Raw genomic sequence first — 26,163 nt, 5'->3', positions numbered from 1 at the left:
AAATCTCACCCAGGGCCAGGTTCTTTATATACTTTCTCTGAGCTATAACAGGATCCAGCCATGCACTTAAGTGTCAGCATGTCAGCATTTCAAAAACTTGCCCCTTCCACATGACCCTAACACCTAGAGCTAAAATTGGACAGGATCTCAGAGCCCAAGCGGTTCTTTCCTTTTCTGATGACTTCATGAGGGGATGGTGGGGTGCGGGGGTAGGGCTCGGATCCCTGAATGGGTGGAGTTCAGATTAGGAAATGTGTCCTTAACTGGCACTAGGGTTTGTCCTCACATATTCTATCCTTGTATTCATAGTCTTGTTAAAGAACTATAGACCCCAGAAGGAAAAAAAAAAAAATCTATAGGTTTGCTTTCTTCTGTGTTGAAGAATGATGTGATATAATTATGTCATTGTCAAAAAACACTTGACTATGTCTTCTGTCTGAAATTATTGAAAACAAAAACATAAAAAGAAAGGAGAGTAGAAGCATTTTCAATAACAGTATCAGCTGTTTTGGGGAAGGGAAGACATTCACAGTGAGCTTGTTATGTCTCGGGTACTTTATGTTACTTACTTCTGGGAGGAAGGTATTAATACCCTCACTTATAGATGAGGAAACTGAGGTTTAAAGATATTACAAAAATAGTAGGTGGCAGAGCTGGGATTTGAACCCAAAGACACTTGAATCTTAATAAGGCAGTGTGTCAGGTTTTAAGCAAGAAGTCTGGGGATTAAAGGAGATAAAACCATTAAAGAGTGATCTTTAAGGGGCTTAGAACAGTACCTGGAATATAAGAACTGCTCTATTCATGTTAATTACTGTTACTGGCATTATTATTATCAGAAGACCATCTGAAAAACCATGCTTTGCAGAGAATCTCTAACACATGCATTCCTCAACCAAATCTAGCATATCCACCAATACCTGGACATCTGGTACCTGGAGATTATGCTGATGATAACGTCACCTGTTCCATTCACAGAGTGATGCTGGCTCTGTAAGCTTTCTAGTGTCTCCATTCTTGGAGGTAAAGTATTGTCAAACAGGCTTCCAGAAAGCTATTGACTTGTCCTGGCATAGACAGCTGGAAGGAAAGATAAAGGAATTGCCTTAAATTCAGAGCGCTGGTGGCAGTTTTTAAAAGGCAAACTCTGGCTGTCCTTGTGATTACAAGAAAACAGTCACGGGTCAGAGATAAGAGACAAGGGCCGAGGCAGTTGAGAAAGGCTTGCCTGGAACTCTGTCTGCCTGACGTGTTCTGAGGTTGGGGAAGATTTGGGGGGAGCCTTATTGCTGAAGATCCATCCAATTAAGGTAAGAACAGAAGGAATGGCTAATATTTAAGGACTGTAGAATCGAGTTCAAATTCATCTCAGTTTTCACCTTTGAACCTTACTCCATGTGGGCTACTAGCTTGCTATCCCATTTAAAAAATACAAAAACAAACAAACAAAAAACTTAGGGACTTCCCTGGCAGTCCAGTGGTAAGGACTTCTTCTAATTCAGGGGGCAGGGGTTCGATCCCTGGTTGGGAGCTACGAACCCACATCCCTCTAAGCCAAAAAACCCCAAAACATAAAATAGAAGCAGTGTTGTAAAAAAATTCAATAAAGACTTAAAAAAAATGGTCCACATTAATAATAGTAATAATAATAATAAAGTTCCATCAGGTTGATAGGGCCCCTACTCCTTCCTTTGTCTGGGCCTTTGCTTATGCTGTTTTCTCTGCTCACGTTCTTTGCTGGAGCTCCTCCTATTATTCCTCAGGACTCTGTTCAGCACCATTTCCCCAAAGAAGTCTTCCTGAACTGCTGCCCCATCTCCCTATCTCCCTACTCTGGGTTAAGCGCCTCTTCTCTGAGCTCGATAAGACCCTGGGCGTACTTCTGTACTACATCACGGCTCACGTCACTTTGATCTCTTGTTCTGCACTGACAAGATCTGGTATGGGCCTGACTTTCCTTTTAGACCAGAGCATCTGGCTCTTCTGTCGTTCATCAACACAGTTACTGGTGTGCAGTAAGCTCCCCAGAACGAGGACTTGGCTCAAACCTGCATCTGATACAGGGTGAACCCATCTTGGTGAACTATGCAGACAGTTGCTGGAGTCACATGCATTAAAAAAAAAAATCCTACCTTCTCTCTTTCCTGCCCCACCTACCTTGCCCAGTACTCTCTCTAATCGCCATATCCTGTTTTGAGAAACAAAAAGCTACCTTCAAAGGCAAACCTGAAATCTAAACATAAAGCGAGATGACAAAATGACCACAGATGATGAGGATGAAAGGCTGGGTGAAACATTTTATCTTTTCTGGAAGGCAGTCTTCCTTGGGCCTCCCTGATGTTGCCATTCATTTCATGTCCCTTTAAGTCAACAGCCAGAAATGATGATGGATGCTGGCTCTCAGCAGTAGACTGCCTCAAGCTCATCCTCCTTCCAGTTCCAAGCTGGGATCCAAGCCTGGTGTGGGCTGTGGTATGCAGGCTTTGAACTTGCCTGGCACATGTATGAAACAGTGTGATCCAACTGGTAGCAGAAATTCCATGTTTATGCAGAACAACATCTGCAGATTTTATCTCCAGTTACAGTCACACTTGGTATTTGAAGAATGAAATGAAGCAACCACAGAAAGAGATAAAATGGCAAGTATTCTCTGTCCAGACTCTCTGTAGCTGTTGCAAATACAAATAGGCTTCACAACGAGAAAAGGAAAATAGGAAGATTGGGGGTTAGGGGGAAGACAGAGATATGAGCGTTTATCTATCAGAGCTGGCATATAATTGATCCTGTGTCAGCTTTGGAGTGGAGGGAACATAAACTGCTTAGAGCTAGAAAGATGTGGGCTCCTGGCTCTGGCATGTGCAAAATGACGTAGATACAAAGTTATTCATTGCAGGACTTCCCTGGTGGCTCAGCAGTAAAGAATCTGCCTGCCAATGCAGGAGACGTGGATTTGATCCCTGGGTTGGGAAGATGCCCTTGAGAAGGAAATGGCAATCCCCTCCAGTAGTCTTGCCTGGAAAACCTCAGGGACAAGAGAAGCCTGGCGGGCTCCTCTTGACACAGAGAGTCAGACAGGACTTAACAACGGAAAACAAATTCATTGCAACATTTTTTTTTACAGTAGCAAAACATTGGAAACCACCCAGTAACCAAGAATGAAGCCCTGGTTAATTAAACTGTAGTATGTCTGTACAATGGAATATTGTGCAGCTGTAAAAGGAAAAGAATGAGGAAGGTCTTCATGCACTGACGTGGGAAGATCTACAAGATAATTTGTGAAGTGAAAGAAGCAAGGCACAGAGCAATAGGTATCGTGTACCATGCTTGTGTACACATGGAAGAAACATAAGACTATATAGTTCTCATTAACTGGTATATGTATAGAGAAATGCTGAACGTGTATCTATGACAAGCGACACACAACAGTGGTCACCTGTGTATGTGGCAAAATAGACAAGATGAGGGCAACTGGATATTTGGGGGTCAGTGGGGATGAGGTTTTTTTTTAAACTTTTTATTTCATGTTGGAATACAGCCTATTAACAGTGTTGCAGTAGTTTTAGGTGACATCGAAGGGACTCAGCCATACACATACATGTATCCATTCTCCCCCAAACTCCCCTCCCATCCAGGCTGCCACATAACATTGGGCAGAGTTCCCTGTGCTAGACAGTAAGTAGGTCCTTGTTGGCTATCCACTTGAAATATAGCAGTGTATACATGTCCATCCCCAGCTCCCTAACTAGATGAGAGACTTTTTATTGTATCTCTTTCTAGCCTTTATGATTTTGAAAGATGTGACCGTATTATATGCTTATGTGCTGTGATCAGTCGCTCAGTTGTGTTCAATTCCTTGTGACCCCATAGCCTGTAGCCCATCAGGCTCTTCTGCCCATGGAATTTTCCAGGCAAGAATACTGGAGAGGGGTGCCATTTCCTGCTCCAGAGGATCTTCCCAACCCAGGGAGTGAACCCACATCTCTTGTGTCTCCCGTACTGGCAGGCGGACTCTTCATGCTGAGCACCACCTAGGAAACCCATTAGTGTTTATAAATTAAATCAAAGAAACAAGCATCATTCTCTGCCACTTTGTTACCAGCTGATCCTGGAAAATTACTTAACATCTTCCAGGCTGGATGTTGACTTCAGGGCAATGAAGATATTTACATTTGCCCCCCATGGCCTGCTAGGTCCCTGAGCAACAGTAAGCAGAAAGCCCAGTGCCTGGAGGAGTGCCCACAAATGTTGGGTGAGCTTCCTTCCCTATGGGAGTGCCAGGGTCTCTCTCTGTTCTGGGGCAGAGCTGTGAGCCACTGGCTCCGAGGTTCTCAGGAAACAGTTTAGGTGCAACCTTCTCCTACTTGCCTTGTCGTGACTTTATCTGAGTCCTGGCTCTCCAGGTAAAAATGTTCGGTGACCTTAAGAATTGAGTGGCCCCTGAACACTCTTTTGGGCGGGGCAGCCTCTAGAAACCTCTGCTTCATTTCCTTGCTGGTTTGTCTCTTCCACATCGGCTCTGCTTGTAGTCAACTCTTGCCTGACTTCCTGGGGAGCAGTCCCAGGGCTCAGGTGCCTCCCCCGGGGCGGGGGGCGGGGTGGAAGGAGGCCGCTTGCCTGAAGTGAGGGGACCGATGCCTGTTATCAGTGAATCAACCTTTCTGCCCCAGGGGAAGCCTTGGGAAGAGAGCCAGGAGACGGAGGAGGGGCTCCGAGGGACCACCCAGCATCCCAGCCCGGTCTTGTGATGCGGGGGTCACGGGGTGCTCTGACGTCGAGGCTGGTGTGTGATCGTTCGCAAGTCAACGCCGAGAGAGTCGCAAGCGCAGCGCGGAGGTTAGGACAGAACCGCAGTGCTGGGCGGAACAAAGCCAGCCACACACACGCTTGCCCCGGCCCTACGCTTCCTCGGGGAAGGGACAGCGCGCGGCCTCTAGCGGCCTCTCCTACACCTGCACTCCCGAGTCTACACCCTTGTGCATGATGGTTCATGTGCAACTCGGCCACGGGTACGTGGGCAAGAGGCTGCGGGACCGCGTGACGTGGTCCTCGGAAAATCCTAACCCGGCAGAGTTGTGGCGAGCCCCGTCGGCAAGCGTGTGAGTCAGGCTGGACCCCACCCGCTCCTCGCCTGCTGTTCTGGGCTCCACCCGCCTATCCACGCTGCATCCAGAGCTCCTCCCCTCGCCCTTCCTCCCGCTCCTCTCCCAGCTCGGTTCCCCTCTCCGCGTCAGTTATCCAGGGGCTGTCTGCTGCCATTAATCTCAGGCAATGCTTTGCAGCATTGGTCGCTGCATGCCTTCAGGCCCTCCTCTGCACGGATCCTGGGACCTAATATTTCTTGAATGAGTGAAGCAAGCCTGTTTGAATAAATTGAGAGAGGACCTGAAGTTGAACTGCTTCCATTAGCCTTAATCTAATTTCTAGGTTATTTAAAAACATGCAGCACTGACTCTTTTCTGCCGGTTGTTACAAAATTTTGGTATTATGAAATGTGCTAGACACAACGATCAAATCAAATACTCTGATGTTTTGGAAGATCATTGTAAATCCTATCTTTGTTCCCTATTGAGAAACAAAACAAAAAACGAAACAACAAAAAACCACAAAAGACAAAAAAACCACCCAAACGCTTGCATACTCACTGGGTATGTGAAACTGTTTAAGGTACTAGTACTACATTTTCTTGAACCCAAGATGGATCCCTTTAGGGCAATTACAAAGATATAACATGGCATTGACTTTTTGTGCATATTCTTACTTCAAATTTCTGTTTTCTGTATTACAAGCTACTGTCCACAGAGGGTCATAAATCCCCTGGAGAAGTCATATGTTACACCACGTGATTTGCTTTGCATCTGTTTTGCAGCTGTTCACTTTGCAGTTTTATTTTGCCTGTTGGAAACCCTAGAGCAGTACTTCTGAAACATGAACGTGCATACGAATCACTTGGAGGATCTTGTTAAAATGCAGATTTTGTGTTAGAAGGTCTGGGGAGGGCTGCGATTCTATAGTTCTAAGGAGACACCAGGTGGTGCCGATTCTGCTGCTCCGGACACCACCCTTAGAATGGTGAGGTTGTGGAAAAATAGGAACAAAAGGACTGAACGCTCGTGGGCTTAGTGTGGACGCGCTTGCACGGAGAACTGGCTGTGGAGGAGTTTTCCTTGGAGAGTCTGGTCTACTCTTCCCCTTGCCCTTCACTTTCCCTTTTCTTTTAAATATTCTTTCCTGTTGTCTTGATTGGAGAGAAACTGGGAAAGCAAAGCCAGAAGCTATGTTGATCCAGGATGTGTGGGTAACATCTTAGGCTTCTTCAGGTCATCTGGGCTGGAAGAAAATGAAAGGATCTGCAGCTTAGCTGTCGCTGAACCCTGTGTGACCTCTGCACTTTGTGTAAGAGCAACCAGAAGGAGATCCGGAATCATGGTTTCAGTTCCCTCAACTTTATTTTACTAATGTGAGAGATACAGCAGGCATTTGCAAGGGGCTCTGCTCACTCTTCTCTTTCCGTATGCTGTGATCAAGGGCGGGGTTTCTCAGCTGCTGCACTGTTGAAATTTGGGGCTCGATAAATATTTGTTGTGGGAGAACCTGAGTGTCCTGGGTGTTATAGGATGTTTAGCAAATCTCCTGGACTCTTACCATGTAGAAATCTGTAGCACCTGCCCCGGCCCCACCACTAGTTCCCAGTTGTCACAACAAAAGAAGTCTCCAGACATTTCCTAGATAACATCTTGGGGACCAAAATTGCCCTTGTTTGAGAAACACTGATCTAAGATAAAGAATATTCTGTCAGTTCTACTCGATGTCTATCTTTCCCAGCTTTATCTGTCTTTTCAAAACAGCATCTTATTTTCCACTTCCTAGGTGGAATGTTTCTAAGCGGGATACCACAAAATGAAATGTCCAAATTAGTGACGCTAAGGCGTATCAGTTTGTACTCTGTGCCTATTCCAGTGGATTGGTTCTGGCTACTAGAGACACTAGGTTGAAAAGGGTTCTGAGGATTCCATTTGCCGCAGGAACTAACACTGTCTGCCACGGGTGTGGGGTAGAGTGGCCATTATGTTTGCCATGAGTTTGTCTCATTTAAAACTATAAATTGCCAGCTTCCTCTGCATTCCAGTTTATTCTCAGGGGGGCAGTAGCTGGAGTCTGTTGAAGAGCATGTTGGCTTTGGGATCTGAAGATCTGAGTTGGAATTCCAGCTATGCCGTTTACTAAATATGACCTTGAATGAGTGGATCATTTAATCTCCTCGAGTTTCGGTTTCCTCAGCCTAGAAAATGGGCTATTCATTTCTAGGTCATACAATGGGTGTGAGGATCAAAGGAGACAAATGAAAGTATCAAAATAGTACCTGTCTTACAGGGCAGAGGTCCCCAACCCCTGGGGCCATGGACCAGTACTGATTCATGGTACGTTAGGAGCGGATACGCGCAGCAGGAGGTGAGCGGTGGGTGAGTGAGCAAAGCTTCATCTGTATTTACAATTGCTTCAGGTGGCGCTGGGGGTAAAGAACCTGCCTGTCAATGTAGGAGACATAGGAGATGAGGGTTCGATCCCTGGGTCGGTAAGATCCCCTGGACGAGGGCATGACAACCCACTCCAGTATTCTTGCCTGGAGAATCCCATGGACAGAGGAGCCTGGCAAGCTACAGTCCATAGGGTCACAGAGTCGAACATGACTAAAGTGACTTAGCACGCACCCATCACTCAGATTACTGTGTGAGCTCCGCCTCCTCTCAGATCAGCTGTGGCATTAGTTTCTCATAGGAGCAAAAATCCTACTGTGAACTGCTCATGCAAGAGATCTAGGTTATGGGCTCCTTATGAGAATCATCCTGAAATCAACCCCCACCCCCCCACCCTCTAGCCCGTGGAGAAATTTTCTTCTTCGAAACCAGTCCCTGGTGCCAAAAAGGTTGCGGACTGCTATTACAGGGAATGCTCAACAATATTTGTGTATTGATATATTATTTATTGGATCAATAAATAGATGTCACAAATATATGGCCAGGGAATATTATCCTATATTAAATGTTTGGAAAATTTCAGAAGATAAAAGTAGGGTCCTGAAAGAGCTCATCCAGAAGAAGAAAGGAAGGAGCTGGAAGGGTTGGGCCAAGCATCCTCTCAAAGTGGACTTATACTTGAAAGCTGTTAAACTGGCCCTCAGTGAGAAAATAATTTAGAAGAAGTAAGAGATATTTGTAGAGACGACTCACTAGGGAAGCCCTAAAGAGTTCTCAAAGTTTGTCCCCAGACAAGCAGCAACAGCATCACCTGGGAGCTTGTCAAAAATGAAGTCATAGGACTTCCCTGGTGGTCCAGGGGTGAAGAACCCATCTGCCAGTGTAGGGGACACGGGTTCGATCCCTGATTCAGGATTCCACATGCTACGGGGCCCAGGTATTACAACTGCTGAGTCTGCACTCGAGTGCCCAAGAGCCGCATCTAGAGCTGGTACTTGGCAACAAGAGAAGCCACCACAGTGAGAAGCCCTCACACAGCAACGAAGACAAACACAACCAAAAGAAAAAAATGAAGTTACAACGGCCGGACACTAAAGCACTTGATTCATAGGCAAGAAACTCAGGACCTCTCTCAGAGCTATTTTCTCTTAGTCTTGCCTCTTACAACGTATGAGTTTTCTAATCCACAGTAGAGAAGAAACAGCACACTCAAAGATGTGAAGTGGAGGTAGTGGATCCCGAATGCAAAGAGTGATGCATGATAAAGAATGGAAAACCCCCAAATATTAAGAAAGTGACAACTGATAGAATAGAAAACCCCCAGATATTAAGACTGGACTTGGGTTATGTTAAGTGGGGCAAATAGCCATGTACTCCTCAATAAGTCCTTTGGTTATTGTTTAATATTCCAAAAGCTGATATCTTTAATGTGTCCTAGAATCAAGAAAGACTTACACCATATTTTTTGTTCTTGGTTTAAAATCATAGGAAGGTGTGGGTTTCAAAAATATTTTTTATCCACTGAAATCTGTACAAGAAAATTTAGTATTTGGCTCTGCTGTGGCCAGTTATATAGTAATCTATTTTGCATATGAAAGTTTGTATTTAACTGTTTTGTTCATTAAAACCTTACAGTGGTTATACATATTTAATTTCAGAAAGTTGAGAGTTGGTCAGAATATATTTTTTAGTACCTACCATTGCTTTTCTGAGGTAATAAAAGGTTGTCTGGCAGAAACTGAAAAAAAAAAAGAGAAATATTGTTATTTAAACAAAAGGAACATTTCAAATAAATGAAGTCTGAGTACTTTAAGGAATCATTGTTGTTGTTCAGCCGCTAAGTCGTATCTGACCCTTTGCAACCCCATGGACTGTAGCACTCCAGGCTCATCTGTCATCCACTATCTCCCAGTTTGCTCACATTCATGTCCATTAAGCTGGTGATAATATCTAACCATCTCATCCTTGGTCTCCCCTTCTCTTTTTGCCTCAAGCCGTCCCAGCATCAGGGTCTTTTCCAGTGAGTTGGCTCTTCCCACCAGGTGGCCAAAGTATTGGAGCTTCAGCTTCAGCAATTACAATGAATATTCAGGGTTGATTGTGTATTAACCATAATTATAGATCTTCAAGAGTTAAGTGGATTTCATTCCATGTTACCAGCTATGAAGGTCAGGGCCTCAGGGATTGGCTATTTGTTGAGATGGCTTATTAGGCAAAACCATGAATTCTCAACATGTGACCCTTGGGCCAGTACTGTCAGCCTCACTTGAGAGCTTGTCTGAAATGTGCAATTTCAGGTGCCACTGCGATTTACTGAACTAGAAGCACATGAGTGGGTGGGGCCCAGAAAATCTTGGTTAACAAGCCTTGCAGGTGATTCTGGTACATGGTCAGGTTGGAGATTCCCTGACTGAGGTCCCAGCCTTCATTCATGTCACCCCAGTGGGCACAATTTGTTCTCAGTTCAGAATATTTGGACCATAAATCTAGAGTGGTACCTAAACCTAGAAGAAAGAGCAGATAAACCTGGGTTGAAATTCTGGCTTCACCACTTGTTACTTATGTGCTTTTGAACGTATTATTAATGCACACTAAATACTACGAACCATTTGGAGATTTAGTTGTTCTGAAAATGGAATGAGCTGATATGCAGTAAAACACAGTCTGGACTCCCCTGGTGGTCCAGTGGTTGACTCTGCTCCCAGAGCAGGGTGCATGGGTCCAGTCACTGGTTGGGGAAGATTCCATGTGCTGCCTGGTGCAGCCCCCCAGTGGTAATAAAAGACACAAAAGGCTAATTACTAGAGCTCTGGCCTTTCCTTATTTTGGTTAGGCATCAGAGATGTTTCTACTTGACGAATGTGATTTCCTATAAAACCTAGAAGGGTGGGAAGGGGTGGGAGGTGGAAGGGAGGTTCAAGAGGGAGGGGACATATGTATACCTATGACTGATTCATGTTGATCTATGGCAGAAACCAACACAATATTGTAAAGCAATTATCCTTCAATTAAAAATAGATACAAAACCAACACTAAGTGCTCAGAACCAAATGTATCTGATATTCTAGTATTAACACTATACTTTAAGTAGATTATGGGTTAAAAACAAGTCTAGCAGGCTTTGGTGTGCTGACCTGGGACCAACTTATTTCTTGGCTTAGTCAGGCCTTTAAAAAGCACAATACAATTACCCTATGGGGAAATATATGCAAAAAAAGTAATTTACACATGGCTTTTTGGACATGCCCTATTCATTAGATGTTTCTAGGTATATATCTTTAGTGAAATCCAGATAGTTAAACTCAAGGAACCAGGGATTTGGAAGGGCCATAAAATCTGTGCCTTTCCTAATACTAATCATATACTTTGTAATTAGGTAAAAATTAAAGGACAGGACGGTTGCAACTTGTTTTTGGTGCTGGTCATGCTAATTTGGAAATGAAGAAGTCAGACATTAGGGCAACGCCGGCCTGGCTGAGGCACAGAGGAAAATGGAAACGCCTGTCTGGCCACGAAGTCACAGTAATTGTCTGCAGGATAAATTTTCACTGAGCATCCTGTCACCTCAGTCACCACATCATAGGATGGCTTCAATGCTGTAGTTCAAAGGCAAGAGCTCCAGGTGCTTGTAGTGAACCATTCATATATTCTGCCTCCCAGGGAAAGTACAAATTTTGAAAAGAGCTTACAACCTTTATTCAAGGTGCATGACAATTTTTCTCCTCCGTAAAACTGGTCTGGGAAAATTTCAGTGGCTACATCCCAAAGACCCTACTAATTTATCTGCAGCAGTGGTAGTATAGTGGTAGTAGACAGTGGTACCCAATACCTGGATTATAATTTTGGCTTTACTTGTTGCATGTATCTTTTTTTTTCTTACACCTTTCAGTTCAGTTCAGTTCAGTTCAGTTGTTCAGTTGTGTCCAACTCTTTGCGACCCTATGGACTGCAGCATGCCAAGCATCCCTGTCCATCACCAACCCCTGGAATTTACTCAAACTCATGTCCATTGAGTTGGTGATGCCATCCAACCATATCATCTTCTGTCATCCCCTTCTCCTCCTGCCTTCAATCTTTCCCAGCATCAGGGTCTTTTCAAATGAGTCTGTTCTTCCAATCAAGTAGCCAAAGTATTGGAGTTTCAGCTTCAGCATCAGTCCTTCCAATGAATACTCAGGACTGATTTCCTTTAGGATGAACTAGTTGGATCTCCCTGCTGTCCAAGGGGACGCTCAAGAATCTTCTCTGACACCACAGTTCAAAAGCATCGATTCTTCAGTGCTCAGCTTTCTTCATAGTCCAACTCTCACATCCATACATGACTACTGGAAAAACCATAGCCTTGACTAGATGGACCTTTGTTGGCAAAGTAATGTCTCTGCTTTTTAACATGCTGTCTAGTTTGGTCATAACTTTCCTTCCAAGGAGTAAGCATCGTTTAATTTCATGGCCGCAGTCACCATCTGCAGTGATTTTGGGGCCCCCCAAAATAAAGTCTGTCATTGTTTCCATTGTTTCCTCATCTATTTGCCATGAAGTGATGGGACCAGATACCATGATCTTAGTTTTCTGAATGTTGAGTTTTAAGCCAACTTTCTCATGCTCCTCTTTCACTTTCAAGACGAGGCTCTTTACTTCTTATTCACTTTCTGGCATAAGGGTGGTGTCATCTGCATATCTGAGGTTATTGGTATTTTTCCTGGCAATCTTGATTCCAGCTTGTGCTTCAGCCAGCCCAGCATTTTAAATGATGTACTCTGCATATAAGTTAAATAAGCAGGGTGACAATATGCAGCCTTGATGTATTCATTTCCCAATTTGGAACCAGTCTGCTGTTCCATGTCCAGTTCTAACTGTTGCTTCTTGACCTGCATACAGATTTCTCAAGGAGGTCAGGTGGTCTGGTATTCCCATCTCTTGAAGAATTTTCCACATTTTATTGTGATCCACACAGTCAAAGGCTTTGGCATAGTCAATAAAGCAGAAATAGATGCTTTCTGGAACTCTCTTGCTTTTTCGATGATCCAACAGATGTTGGCAATTTGATCTCTGGTTCCTCTGCCTTTTCTAAAACCAGCTTGAACATCTGGAAGTTCTTGGTTCACGTACTGTTGAAGCCTGGCTTGGAGAATTTTGAGCATTACTTCACTAGTGTGTGAGATGAATGCAATTGTGTGGTAGTTTGAATGTTCTTTGGCATTGCCTTTCTTTGGGATTGGAATGAAAACTGCCCTTTTCCAGTCCTGTGGCCACTGCTGAGTTTTCCAAATTTGCTGGCATATTGAGTGCAGAACTTTAACAGCATCATCTTTTAGGATTTGTAATAGCTCAACTGGAATTCCATCACCTCCACTAGCTTTGTTCGTAATGATGCTTTCTAAGGCCCACTTGACTTCACATTCCAGGATGTCTGGCTCTAGGTGAGTGATCACACCATTGTGATTATCTGGGTCGTGAAGATCTTTTTTGTATAGTTCTTCTTATACCTTAAATATGTACAATTTTTATTTGTCAATTATATGTAAAAAGGACTTCCCTGGTGGCTCAGTAGTAAACAATCCACCTGCCTAATGCAGGAGACACAGGAGATGCAGGTACGATCCCTGGGTGTGGAAGATCCCCCAGAGGAGGAAATGGCAACTCACTCCAGTACTCTTTCCTGGAAAATCCCATGAACAGAGGAGCATGGAGTCAGACATGATTAAGAAACTGAGTATAGACACACACAGAAACACACACACATACACACTCAATAAAGCTGAAACAAAAACAAAACATTAAAATCATAAGTTATGAACAGAATTATTAAAACTTAACAAATTTGAGCCTGTGTGAATCAAGTTTGACTTGCTATGAATCCCACTGGTGCGGCTAAGGTAGTGAGTGTAGTTAGAGATCTAAGTTAGAAAACACAGAGAACTCAGCTCCTTCAAGTACAAACCACAGGATTATTAACGTGGGCACTGCCATAGATTCCCATTGTCCTGGCTGCAACAGCTCCTTAGAAGCAACCAGGAGCCCAGTATGCCCAAGTCCTTGCATGACTTGCTATATCTAACCCCAATCTTGCCTTTTGGGTCATCTGGATATGCTATATGCTGGCACATTGTGCCTAATCACAATGGACTCTGGAAGCCACCAAGCTATCACTCACAGAGACCGAAGGGAATTGCCACGGTGAGACAGCTTTCAACTCTCTTGCTGCTCTGAAGGTTGATCTTATTCATAGTTGGCGGGAGGAGGGGAGGAAAGAAAGTATCTTGCAGGTAATGTGGCCTTTGAGGAGTCCTCCAACCTTTCTGAGCCTGTTTTCACTTCTGAAAGGGTGACAGTAACGGATCTTTCCCAGTGGCTCAGCTGGTAAAGAACACACCTGCCAATGCAGGAGCTGCAGGAGACCTGGGTTCGATCTCTGGTTTGGGAAGATCCCCTGGAAAAGGAAATGGCACCCCACTCCAGTATTCTTGCCTAGAGAATCCTGTGGACAGAGAAGCCTGGTGGGCTACAGTCCATGAGGTTGCAAAGAGTCAAACACCACTTAGCAACTGAACAACAACGATAATAGTAAAAACAGTAATCATGATACCCAACCTTGTTAATTAACAGGACTGTTGTTATAAGGAACAAATGAGATGATGTACATGAACATCTTAACCATGTCTATACGGACCTGGACTATTTAGCCAAAAAATCCCTAGAAAAGCTTTTTTTTTTTTTTAAACCACAGGAAGACCTTTTGACGACAGAAGACATGGGAAGCAATTACAGATGGAATTGTCTTGGATAATGAGAGAGATTTTTCCAGCAGCATTTAACCTAGGAATTCTTTTTTCCTGGGCTTCCCTTGTGGCTCAGCTGGGAATGAATCTGCCTGCTATGAAGGAGACCTGGATCCGATCCTTGGGTTGGGAAGATCCCCTGGAGAAGGGAAAGGCAACCCACTCCAGTATTCTGGCCTGGAGAATTAATTCCATGGACCGTATAGTCCATGGGGTTGCAAAGAGTCGGACATGACTGAGCGACTTTCACTTCACTTTCTTTTTCCCTACCTACAGCCAAGAATTCTACCTCAGCTGGAGAAGGTGTTCATATACATTTCTCACGATCTTTGTAGGGGTGGTTCTGCAAAAGGCATTTGCAGAATGGCTTAATGTAAACACTCACCATATTTTACATTCATGTGTAGCTTTTCAGCAGTCAGTGGGAAGAAATTACTTCGAGCAAGAGAAATGCAGTTGAAGACTCTGAACTTGAAAAACTGTGAACAGTAAAGCTATGATGCCCTGTCACTCACAATTGTCCTTTATCTATCCTGACAGAGATCTGAACATTTAGTCTCAGGCTAGAACAGAGGGCCTCTGGATAGGGTACTTCAGACATATCTGTGGGTGGGGGCACTACACCATGTCAACACTGTACCAGAAACAGAGTAATTAAGTGACTGTATGTGTTTGCTCAGTCGCTCAGTCATGTCTGACTCTTTGTGACGCTATGGACTGTAGCCCACCAGGCTCCTCAGTCCATGGGATTCCCCAGGCAAGAATACTGGAGCCAGTTGCCATTTCCTACCCCAAAAGTGACTGTATGTACAATAAATTCAGAATGAAGAGACCTGTTCCTCTAATTGATGTCCAGAATATTGGACAAGGGTGTGCCTCCAGGCAGGAGGAGATTAGAAGGCTGTTTTTCGAGATATTGACCAGTCTAACAAATTGAGATCAGGGTTTTACCCCAAAGGGACCATCCATACAATCCCACAGTGAAGCTCAGAGTCAATAAAGCTCATCATATGCTCAGAGCTTCCAAGCAGGTTTTCTTCACTCCTGGTTATTCAGAGTAGATGGTCAAAAGGCATTAGATAGCTAAGACAAGTCACTATTGTGATAGGCTGACATGAACAAAAAAGGAAACAATAAGAACTTAGGGAATACAGAGACAGGACAGGGAGAAGAATGTAGTAAAAAAAAAAAATCAATATTTAAAATCCTTAGAAGGAAAGGAGAGGATACCACATCTATGAAAAAGGAACGTGAAGTTATAAAAAAGAAGCACTCAAAGGACAAAATGTGCTTATTGAAAAAAAAAAAAAAACTCAGTAGAAGAAAAGGAGGGCTTTCCCATTGGCTCAGCGGTAAAGAATCTGCCTGCAGTGCAGGAGCGATGGATTTGATCCCTGGGTGGGGAAGATCCCCTGGAGGAGGGCATGGCAACCCACTCCGGTATTCTTGCCTGGAGACTCCCAAGGACAGAGGAGCCTGGTGGGCTACAGTCCATGGGGTCACACAGAGTTGGACATGACTGAGAGACTGAGTGCAACACACACAGAACAAAAGGAAATCACCCCCCAATGCAGTAAAAATAAAGAAATGGGAAGAAGAATAAAAATATAGGAACATTAAAGGATTCGTTTAGGAGATGTGCTATCTGAATAATATGAGTTTCCAGAATGGGAGAACAGAGAAAACAAAATTATCAGAAAATAATTTAGGAAATTTACCCTGCATTGAAGGACATAAGTAGCCAGATTGGAATGGTCCATCAATGTACAGCAAAATGGATAAAAACAGACTTAATTACAAGGCACATATTGTGATATTTCAGAACATTGGCAACAAATACTAAGTTTCTACAAGCTTCTAAAGAGAAAAAATAAATTAATCAAAAGGATTGTGAACAAAAATGGCTTTTGACTCTTCAATGGTGACATTGAGGGTAAGAAGATAATAGAGCCATGCCTTCAAAATTCTGAAGGGAAATGATATCCATCCTAGAATTCTATACCTAAACTATCATTTAAGTTTGAGACTCACAAATTTTACATCCTCAGGCACACACAGTCTTGAGACCTTTGTGTCTCATGCAACCTTTTTTCATAAAGGTTGGATAGCATCACCCACTCGATGAACATGAACTTGCTCAAACTCAGGGAGATAGTGTAGGACAGGGAAGCCTGGCGTGCTGCAGTCCATGGGGCCACAAAGAGTTGGGCATGACTTAGTTACTGAACAATAGCAAAACCTTTTTCAAGAAGCTCATCTCAAGAAGGATGTACTCCACTAAAAATGAAAGAACAAACCAGAAAAGACATGGGACAGAAGAATTAGGGGATCCAGTTAGAGAATCTGAGAAGGAGTCCCCCGGAGGATGGTGAGAGAAGATTCCAGAATGCGAGCTGCACGGGATTAGCCAGCTGGTGCGGGGGGAGGAGTGGACCTGAGAGTCAGGTGAGGGCTGCCATCAGCAAGACCACCACTGCCGTTTCCTCTTTTTTTCAACTTGAGAACATGTCGGAATTTCATATTCTGTTCTGATTGTGGCTTGTCTTGACCACATACTAATGAAATGCTTACATGTACAACCACTTAGATGTGCTGAGAACATTCATTTTACCGTACAGAAATTTTCTGTTTCCACTTCCTCCTGACAGCTGGTGATAAGTAGTGGGTTTAGAAGCAGAAAGCACTCAATAGTCCATTTAGATGCTGCATGTCCTGTGCCTGGCCACACCCCAGCCCTGCCCAATGCCCCAGCTCTGGCAAACTCTGCATTTCTGAGGACTCACCAACAAAACCTGGCCTTTCCACCTTCACCAGAAAGGGTGGAAGTTACAGCCAGACTATGACTCAGAAACTCAGTTCAGCTTTGCTTTTTTGGGTGCCTTCATCTAAAACAGGCAATATTGCCTGCCCCTTCCAGGGTATGGTTAGACTGAGTTTTCTGAAATGAAGTAATATGTTGTATAGGGAGATGTACAATCACATTACAGTTATTTTTTTAAAATGCAGAAGCATGTTTTCATTAAAATCAGGATCGTGGTTATTCTTTCAAGAGTGACAGGGTTGTTGTTTTAGTCGTTAAGTTGTGTCTGACTTTTTTGTGACCCTGTGGACTATAGCCTGCCAGGCTCCTCTGTCCATGGGATTCCCCAGGCAAGAATACTAGAGTGGGTTGCCATTTCCTTCTATGGCAGATCTTCCTGACCCAGGAATTGAATCCGTGTCTCCTGCATTGGCAGGCAAAGTTTTTTATCTCTGAGCCATCAGGGAAGCCCGAGTGCCACGGAACAGGATGCAGTTAGAAAGGGACACACCATGGAGTTTAAAATGACTTGTAATATATTTTTTAGGGCTTCCCAAGTGGCTCAGTGGTAAAGGATCCAACTGCCAATGCAGGAGATGCAGGAGTCATGGATTCGATCTCTAGGTTAGGAAGATGCCCTGGAGTAGGAAATGGCAAGCTACTCTAGTATTCTTGCCTGGGAAATCCCAAGGACAGAGGAGCCTGGTGGGCTACAGTCCCTGGGGTCGCAAAGAGTCGGACACAACTTAGTGACAGAGCACAATATGCTTCTTGACCCAGGGGGTGGATGTGTTGTCGTGTAACTGTTATTTTAAAGGGTACCTATAATTTCTATACAGTCCTCTCTGTGTATTATACATATATTAATAAAGGTTTTGAAATAAAAAACGGACTTAAAGTCCAGCAGATGGGAAATTTCTAGAGTGGCTGCTTGAGAGATGTTGGGCTCCAAACTGGACGACTAAAGGTGGAATTATTTTGACTCTGATAGAGGTGGAAACTCCCAATTACTTAGGTACTAAACTCTCCTATGAAGGTTTTTTTTTTTTTTCCCTGACTTGCAGGGACCTGTTCTTCAGGAATTGAGTCATGGAAACATCAAGCAAGATGTGGTTACTTCTTTACAGCCTGCTGGGCTGTGCTATACTCTCCACCTTAATTCAGATATTACTAGTTGGGGGAAAAGCCCCTAATTATAGCCAGTTACTGACTCATAACCATCGTTTGCTTGTGGTTATTTCCCTTAAAAAGAAAATACGTGGTGTTCTTGCCTAATGGGTGTGTGTGTGTGTGTGTGTGTGGTGTTGTTTACTGCATTATCTCTCTAGAACGTCTTTGCATGACCCTTAGCCGTAGGGTGGGCCTTCTTAGGAGCTAAGTCAGCTCCAGCTGGGTGCACGGCTGTTGGATTGCTTTCGTGGACACACCCAGGATATGGGTGTGCCTTTGAAATGCTCAACTTTCACGAGTGTTCATTTCTTTCGGCCTGTGGTGTCAGTAGTAACAGAGCAGGAGGTGGCAGCTGACCTATTTCCTCTGTCCTGTTTAGGACTCTGGGTTGCAGAGGGCAGAATCCCAATTCACAGATTTAAACACAAAGGTTTTCGGGGTGGAGGAGGGATGGATGGGGAATCTGGGACTAGCAGATGCAAACGATTATATGCAGAATGGGCAAATAGGGTCCCACTGAATAGCACAGGAAACTAGATTCAAATCCCTACAATAAACCAGAATGGAAAAGACGGTGAAAAAGAATATATATGTAAGTATATATGTATAACTGAATCATTTCGCTGTACACCAGAAACTAACACAACACTATATATCAACTGTGCTTCAATAAAATACATTAAAAAAAAAAGGAATTTATAGGCTTGGTGAACCACACAGCATAGGAGGAGATTCAGGTACTGCTGCTGCTGCTACTGCTGCTAAGTCACTTCAGTCGTGTCCAACTCTGTGTGACCCCACAGACGGCAGCCCACCAGGCTCCCTTGTCCTTGGGATTCTCCAGGCAAAGACACTGGAGTGGGTTGCCATTTCCTTCTCCAATGCATGAAAGTGAAAAGTGAAAGTGAAGTCACTCAGTCGTGTCCGCCTCTTAGCGACCCCATGGACTTCAGCCTACCAGGCTCCTCTGTCCATGGGGTTTTCCAGGCAAGAGTACTGGAGTGGGGTGCCATTGCCTTCTCCAGATTCAGGTACACCTGGATCCAAATGCTCCAAGAAAATTAGGACGTCTGTTTCTATCTGCTTCCTTCCACATTGGCTCCCTTCACAGGCAGGCTGTCCCCAGTGAGATGGCCCGGAGCAGTGACAGCTTGTATTTTCAGTGACAGCTTGTATTTCACCTGCTTAGAAAGTCTAGAATAAACCCCCCTCAGGATTTCCCACTGGTCCAGTGGTTGAGAACCCAGCTTCCAAAGCTGGAGATGCCAGTTCAGTCCCTGGTTGGGGAATTAAGCCATGGCGCTACAATGAAGACCTGCTGCAGCCGAAAATCAATCAATAAACAAAATTATTTAAAAAAAAAACAAAACAAAAAACAGTCTTCCTCAATCATTCCAGCAAAATTATGGGGCTCTTATTGGCCCAGTTACAGCCATGTGACCAACCCTGGGCCCGGGGACAGTACACGTGCCTACTCCTATTCCCAGGAAGGGGCTTAGATCCATCCTTTAACCTGGCTTGAGAGTAGGAAGGTAGTTTTCATTATAGCAGCTCTTTGTAGATAGAAGCTTCTCTTGGACTTAATTTTTAATATCTAAGTTTTGAATGTAGTTATGCTTGAAATGATACATCTTAGGACTTAGTTATGAACTGCTGTTCTGTTCTGACTTAGCCATACTTCATAAATTTCCACACTTAACGAAACATAGTTTAAAAACATAGAGGCTTCTAATTCAGATGAGTCATGAAAGCCTCTTTTACTAAAGAAATTTGACAATAATAGAGCCCTGTATCTTTATACTGAACAGGAGGGAAAAACTTCAACAGAAGAAATCTGCTGCTTCAGATACATCGCGGAGCATAGTTTAGTCTTCAGTTCAATTTGATTAATCAGCTCATGACTTTAGTTCAAAGGTTTGTACATTTAGTCTTCTTACTGAAGGCATTTCTGATACAGTACCTGGAAAAATAAAGTGCTTTTACAGCTAAGGAGTTTATTCCAAAGTTTCTTCCTTATTAAAGGGAAACGCACATTAAAAAAAAGAATTCATATTGTGAGTTTCTTTATTTTTTTCTTAAATGGAAGTAGAGTTGGTTTACAATGTTTCAGGGGTACAGCAAAGTGAGTCAGTTATACGTATTTGTATCTATTCTTTTTAAAAATTTTCCCTTATAGATTATTACAAGATATTGAGTAGAGTTTCCTGTGCTATACAGTAGGTACCTTGTTGGCTTTCTATTTTATATATAGTAATATGTGCATGTTAATCCCAAAGTCCTAATTTGTCTCTCCCCCCTCCCTTCCCCCTTTGGTAACTATAAGCTTGTTTTCTCAGTCTGTGAGTCTATTTCTGTTTTGTATATTAGTTAATTTGTATCATTATTTTTAGATTCCACATTGTATTGTATGATATTTGTATTATATTTGTCTTTCCCTGTCTGGCTTTTTTCACTTCGACTGATATTCTCTAGGTGCATCCATGTTGCTACACATGGCGTTATTTCACTCTTTTTTTTTTTTTTTTTAATTTTATTTTATTTTTAAACTTTACATAACTGTATTAGATTTGCCAAATATCAAAATGAATCCGCCACAGGTATACATGTGTTCCCCATCCTGAACCCTCCTCCCTCCTCCCTCCCCATTCCATCCCTCTGGGTCGTCCCAGTGCACCAGCCCCAAGCATCCAGTATCGTGCATCGAACCTGGACTGGCAACTCATTTCATACATGATATTTACATGTTTCAATGCCATTCTCCCAAATCTTCCCACCCTCTCCCTCTCCCACAGAGTCCATAAGACTGTTCTATACATCAGTGTCTCTTTTGCTGTCTCGTACACAGGGTTATTGTTACCATCTTTCTAAATTCCATATATATGCGTTAGTATACTGTATTGGTGTTTTTCTTTCTGGCTTACTTCACTCTGTATAATAGGCTCCAGTTTCATCCACCTCATTAGAACTGATTCAAATGTATTCTTTTTAATGGCTGAATAATACTCCATTGTGTATATGTACCACAGCTTTCTTATCCATTCATCTGCTGATGGACATCTAGGTTGCTTCCATGTCCTGGCTATTATAAACAGTGCTGCGATGAACATTGGGGTACTCGTGTCTCTTTCCCTTCTGGTTTTCTCAGTGTGTATGCCCAGCAGTGGGATTGCTGGATCATAAGGCATGTCTATTTCCAGTTTTTTAAGGAATCTCCACACTGTTCTCCATAGTGGCTGCACTAGTTTGCATTCCCACCAACAGTGTAAGAGGGTTCCCTTTTCTCCACACCCTCTCCAGCATTTATTACTTGTAGACTTTTGGATTGCAGCCATTCTGACTGGCGTGAAATGGTACCTCATAGTGGTTTTGATTTGCATTTCTCTGATAATGAGTGATGTTGAGCATCTTTTCATGTGTTTGTTAGCCATCTTTATGTCTTCTTTGGAGAAATGTCTATTTAGTTCTTTGGCCCATTTTTTGATTGGGTCATTTATTTTTCTGGAGTTGAGCTGTAGGAGTTGCTTGTATATTCTCGAGATTAGTTGTTTGTCAGTTGCTTCATTTGCTATTATCTTCTCCCATTCTGAAGGCTGTCTTTTCACCTTGCTAATAGTTTCCTTTGATGTGCAGAAGCTTTTAAGGTTAATTAGGTCCCATTTGTTTATTTTTGCTTTTATTTCCAATATTCTGGGAGGTGGGTCATAGAGGATCCTGCTGTGATGTATGTCAGAGAGTGTTTTGCCTATGTTCTCCTCTAGGAGTTTTATAGTTTCTGGTCTTACGTTGAGATCTTTAATCCATTTTGAGTTTATTTTTGTGTATGGTGTTAGAAAGTGTTCTAGTTTCATTCTTTTACAAGTGGTTGACCAGAGTTCCCAGCACCACTTGTTAAAGAGATTGTCTTTAATCCATTGTATATTCTTGCCTCCTTTGTCGAAGATAAGGTGTCCATATGTGCGTGGATTTATCTCTGGGCTTTCTATTTTGTTCCATTGATCTATATTTCTGTCTTTGTGCCAGTACCATACTGTCTTGATAACTGTGGCTTTGTAGTAGAGCCTGAAGTCAGGTAGGTTGATTCCTCCAGTTCCATTCTTCTTTCTCAAGATCGCTTTGGCTATTCGAGGTTTTTTGTTTTTCCATACAAATTGTGAAATTATTTGTTCTAGCTCTGTGAAGAATGCTGTTGGTAGCTTGATAGGGATTGCATTGAATCTATAGATTGCTTTGGGTAGTATACTCATTTTCACTACATTGATTCTTCCAATCCATGAACATGGTATATTTCTCCATCTGTTAGTGTCCTCTTTGATTTCTTTCACCAGTGTTTTATAGTTTTCTATATATAGGTCTTTAGATTCTTTAGGTAGATATATTCCTAAGTATTTTATTCTTTCCGTTGCAATGGTGAATGGAATTGTTTCCTTAATTTCTCTTTCTGTTTTCTCATTATTAGTGTATAGGAATGCAAGGGATTTCTGTGTGTTGATTTTATATCCTGCAACTTTACTATAGTCATTGATTAGTTCTAGTAATTTTCTGGTGGAGTCTTTAGGGTTTTCTATGTAGAGGATCATGTCATCTGCAAACAGTGAGAGCTTTACTTCTTCTTTTCCAATTTGGATTCCTTTTATTTCTTTTTCTGCTCTGATTGCTGTGGCCAAAACTTCCAAAACTATGTTGAATAGTAATGGTGAAAGTGGGCACCCTTGTCTTGTTCCTGACTTTAGAGGAAATGCTTTCAATTTTTCACCATTGAGGATAATGTTTGCTGTGGGTTTGTCATATATAGCTTTTATTATGTTGAGGTAGGTTCCTTCTATTCCTGCTTTCTGGAGAGTTTTGATCATAAATGGATGTTGAATTTTGTCAAAGGCTTTCTCTGCATCTATTGAGATAATCATATGGTTTTTATTTTTCAATTTGTTAATGTGGTGTATTACATTGATTGATTTGCGGATATTGAAGAATCCTTGCATCCCTGGGATAAAGCCCACTTGGTCATGGTGTATGATCTTTTTAATGTGTTGTTGGATTCTGATTGCTAGAATTTTGTTAAGGATTTTTGCATCTATGTTCATCAGTGATATTGGCCTGTAGTTTTCTTTTTTTGTGGGATCTTTGTCAGGTTTTGGTATTAGGGTGATGGTGGCCTCATAGAATGAGTTTGGAAGTTTACCATCCTCTGCAATTTTCTGGAAGAGTTTGAGCAGGATAGGTGTTAGCTCTTCTCTAAATTTTTGGTAGAATTCAGCTGTGAAGCCGTCTGGACCTGGGCTTTTGTTTGCTGGAAGATTTTTGATTACAGTTTCAATTTCCGTGCTTGTGATGGGTCTGTTAAGATTTTCTATTTCTTCCTGATCGAGTTTTGGAAAGTTGTACTTTTCTAAGAATTTGTCCATTTCTTCCACGTTGTCCATTTTATTGGCATATAATTGTTGATAGTAGTCTCTTATGATCCTTTGTATTTCTGTGTTGTCTGTTGTGATCTCTCCATTTTCATTTCTAATTTTATTGATTTGATTTTTCTCCCTTTGTTTCTTGATGAGTCTGGCTAATGGTTTGTCAATTTTATTTATCCTTTCAAAGAACCAGCTTTTGGTTTTGTTGATTTTTGCTATGGTCTCTTTTGTTTCTTTTGCATTTATTTCTGCTCTAATTTTTAAGATTTCTTTCCTTCTACTAACCCTGGGGTTCTTCACTTCTTCCTTTTCTAGTTGCTTTAGGTGTAGAGTTAGGTTGTTTATTTGACTTTTTTCTTGTTTCTTGAGGTGTGCCTGTATTGCTATGAACTTTCCCCTTAGGACTGCTTTTACCGTGTCCCACAGGTTTTGGGTTGTTGTGTTTTCATTTTCATTCGTTTCTATGCAAATTTTGATTTCTTTTTTGATTTCTTCTGTGATTTGTTGGTTATTCAGCAGCGTGTTGTTCAGCCTCCATATGTTGGATTTTTTAATAGTTTTTCTCCTGTAATTGAGATCTAATCTTACTGCATTGTGGTCAGAAAAGATGCTTGGAATGATTTCTATTTTTTTGAATTTACCAAGGCTAGCTTTATGGCCCAGGATGTGATCTATCCTGGAGAAGGTTCCATGTGCACTTGAGAAGAAGGTGAAATTCATTGTTTTGGGATGAAATGTCCTATAGATATCAATTAGGTCTAACTGGTCTATTGTATCGTTTAAAGTTTGTGTTTCCTTGTTAATTTTCTGTTTAGTTGATCTATCCATAGGTGTGAGTGGGGTATTAAAGTCTCCCACTATTATTGTGTTATTGTTAATTTCTTCTTTCATACTTGTTAGCATTTGTCTTACATACTGCGGTGCTCCCGTGTTGGGTGCATATATATTTATAATTGTTATATCTTCTTCTTGGATTGATCCTTTGATCATTATGTAGTGACCATCTTTGTCTCTTTTCACAGTCTTTGTTTTAAAGTCTATTTTATCTGATATGAGTATTGCTACTCCTGCTTTCTTTTGGTCCCTATTCGCATGGAAAATCTTTTTCCAGCCCTTCACTTTCAGTCTGTATGTGTCCCCTGTTTTGAGGTGGGTCTCTTGTAGACAACATATGCAGGGGTCTTGTTTTTGTATCCATTCAGCCAGTCTTTGTCTTTTGGTTGGGGCATTCAACCCATTTACGTTTAAGGTAATTACTGATAAGTATGACCCCGTTGCCATTTACTTTATTGTTTTGGGTTCGAATTTATACACAATTTTTGTGTTTCCTGTCTAGAGAATATCCTTTAGTATTTGTTGGAGAGCTGGTTTGGTGGTTCAGAATTCTCTCAGCTTTTGCTTGTCTGAAAAGCTTTTGATTTCTCCTTCATACTTGAATGAGATCCTTGCTGGGTACAATAATCTGGGCTGTAGATTATTTTCTTTCATCATTTTAAGTATGTCTTGCCATTCCCTCCTGGCTTGAAGAGTTTCTATTGAAAGATCAGCTGTTATCCTTATGGGAATTCCCTTGTGTATTTCACTCTTTTTTATGTCTGAGTAGTATTCCATTGTGTGTACTCACCACATCTTCTTTATCCATTCATCTATTGATGGACATTTAGGTTGTTTCATGTCTTGCCTATGGTAAATAGTGCTGTTGTGAACACTGAGGTGCTTGTATCCTATCAAATTAGAGTTTTCTCCAGATGTATGTCCAGGAGTGGGATTGCAGGATCATACAGTAAGTAGACGCACATTTCTGTCTTCATATTTTGCCTTCTTAGTGAAGGCTTGTGTACAGTAAAGCAGCAAACATACTTTGGGAAGTACCGGCTGGTTTCAAATCCCTTACTAACTGACTGCCATGCAGGCACTGCCTCTCTGTGCTTCCCTCTCCTCTATGAAAACCTCCTACGTAGGATTGCCTATATAAACTCCTTAAGACAACGCTTGGCTCATATGGGCCCTCTACGAGTATTTGCTACCATCATTGTTATTTCATGAGCTCTCAGAGCATGTAACCATGGGCCTGTTTCACTTCTGGTTGAGATGGAAGCTAGGAGGGCAGAGGGCAGATGCCTGAAGCTAAGCAGCCTATTAAAAGTAGAATAGAAAGAAACGAGAGGAAACCCAAGCGCTTTTCTCTTCAGATAGTTATCAAACCACGCTTCGCTGCAGACTATGGGCTTGGGTATGGCTAGAGATCAAAGGCTGTCTTATGTGCAGTGACATTTGTGAGCACAGGGCTGAGTTATAAAACTCTTGAATGGAAGGTTTTGGCACTTGGAACAGCTTGGGATAGAAAGGCAGGGTTTTTATAGAGGCGATTCACGGAACTGCTTATGCTGGTGGAGAATCCAGACTGTTATGACTCACTTGTCTCTTTATTGCTTTGGACCAAGAACTGTTGTTTTCCTTTTAAGTCCCTCTGTAGGAGCTGAGCTACAGCCTAGGGCCAAGTAACTCCTTCAGGAAGACAGTGTGGCTTCAGTGAG

The 26,163-nt window shown here is 42.4% G+C and overlaps 1 long non-coding RNA gene across 1 annotated transcript in view; it reads right to left on the bottom strand.

Moving 5' to 3' along the window:
* Window positions 1-941: 941 nt before the first annotated feature.
* The window catches only part of LOC129634252 (uncharacterized), a 35,374-nt gene continuing 10,152 nt past the window's right edge, over window positions 942-26,163 (bottom strand). The window contains exons 2-3 of the long non-coding RNA XR_008705493.1: window positions 9,174-9,213; window positions 942-1,080 (exon numbers count right to left, since the gene is read on the bottom strand). This is a non-coding gene — a long non-coding RNA (uncharacterized LOC129634252). The remainder of the gene's footprint in view (window positions 1,081-9,173; window positions 9,214-26,163) is intronic.

The sequence above is a fragment of the Bubalus kerabau genome, chromosome 19 (genome assembly GCF_029407905.1).
Source record: "Bubalus kerabau isolate K-KA32 ecotype Philippines breed swamp buffalo chromosome 19, PCC_UOA_SB_1v2, whole genome shotgun sequence".
In the NCBI taxonomy this organism is placed as follows: Eukaryota; Metazoa; Chordata; class Mammalia; order Artiodactyla; family Bovidae; genus Bubalus; species Bubalus kerabau.
Note: the sequence above shows the minus strand (reverse complement) of the source record. Positions and strands in the feature narration are given on the sequence as shown.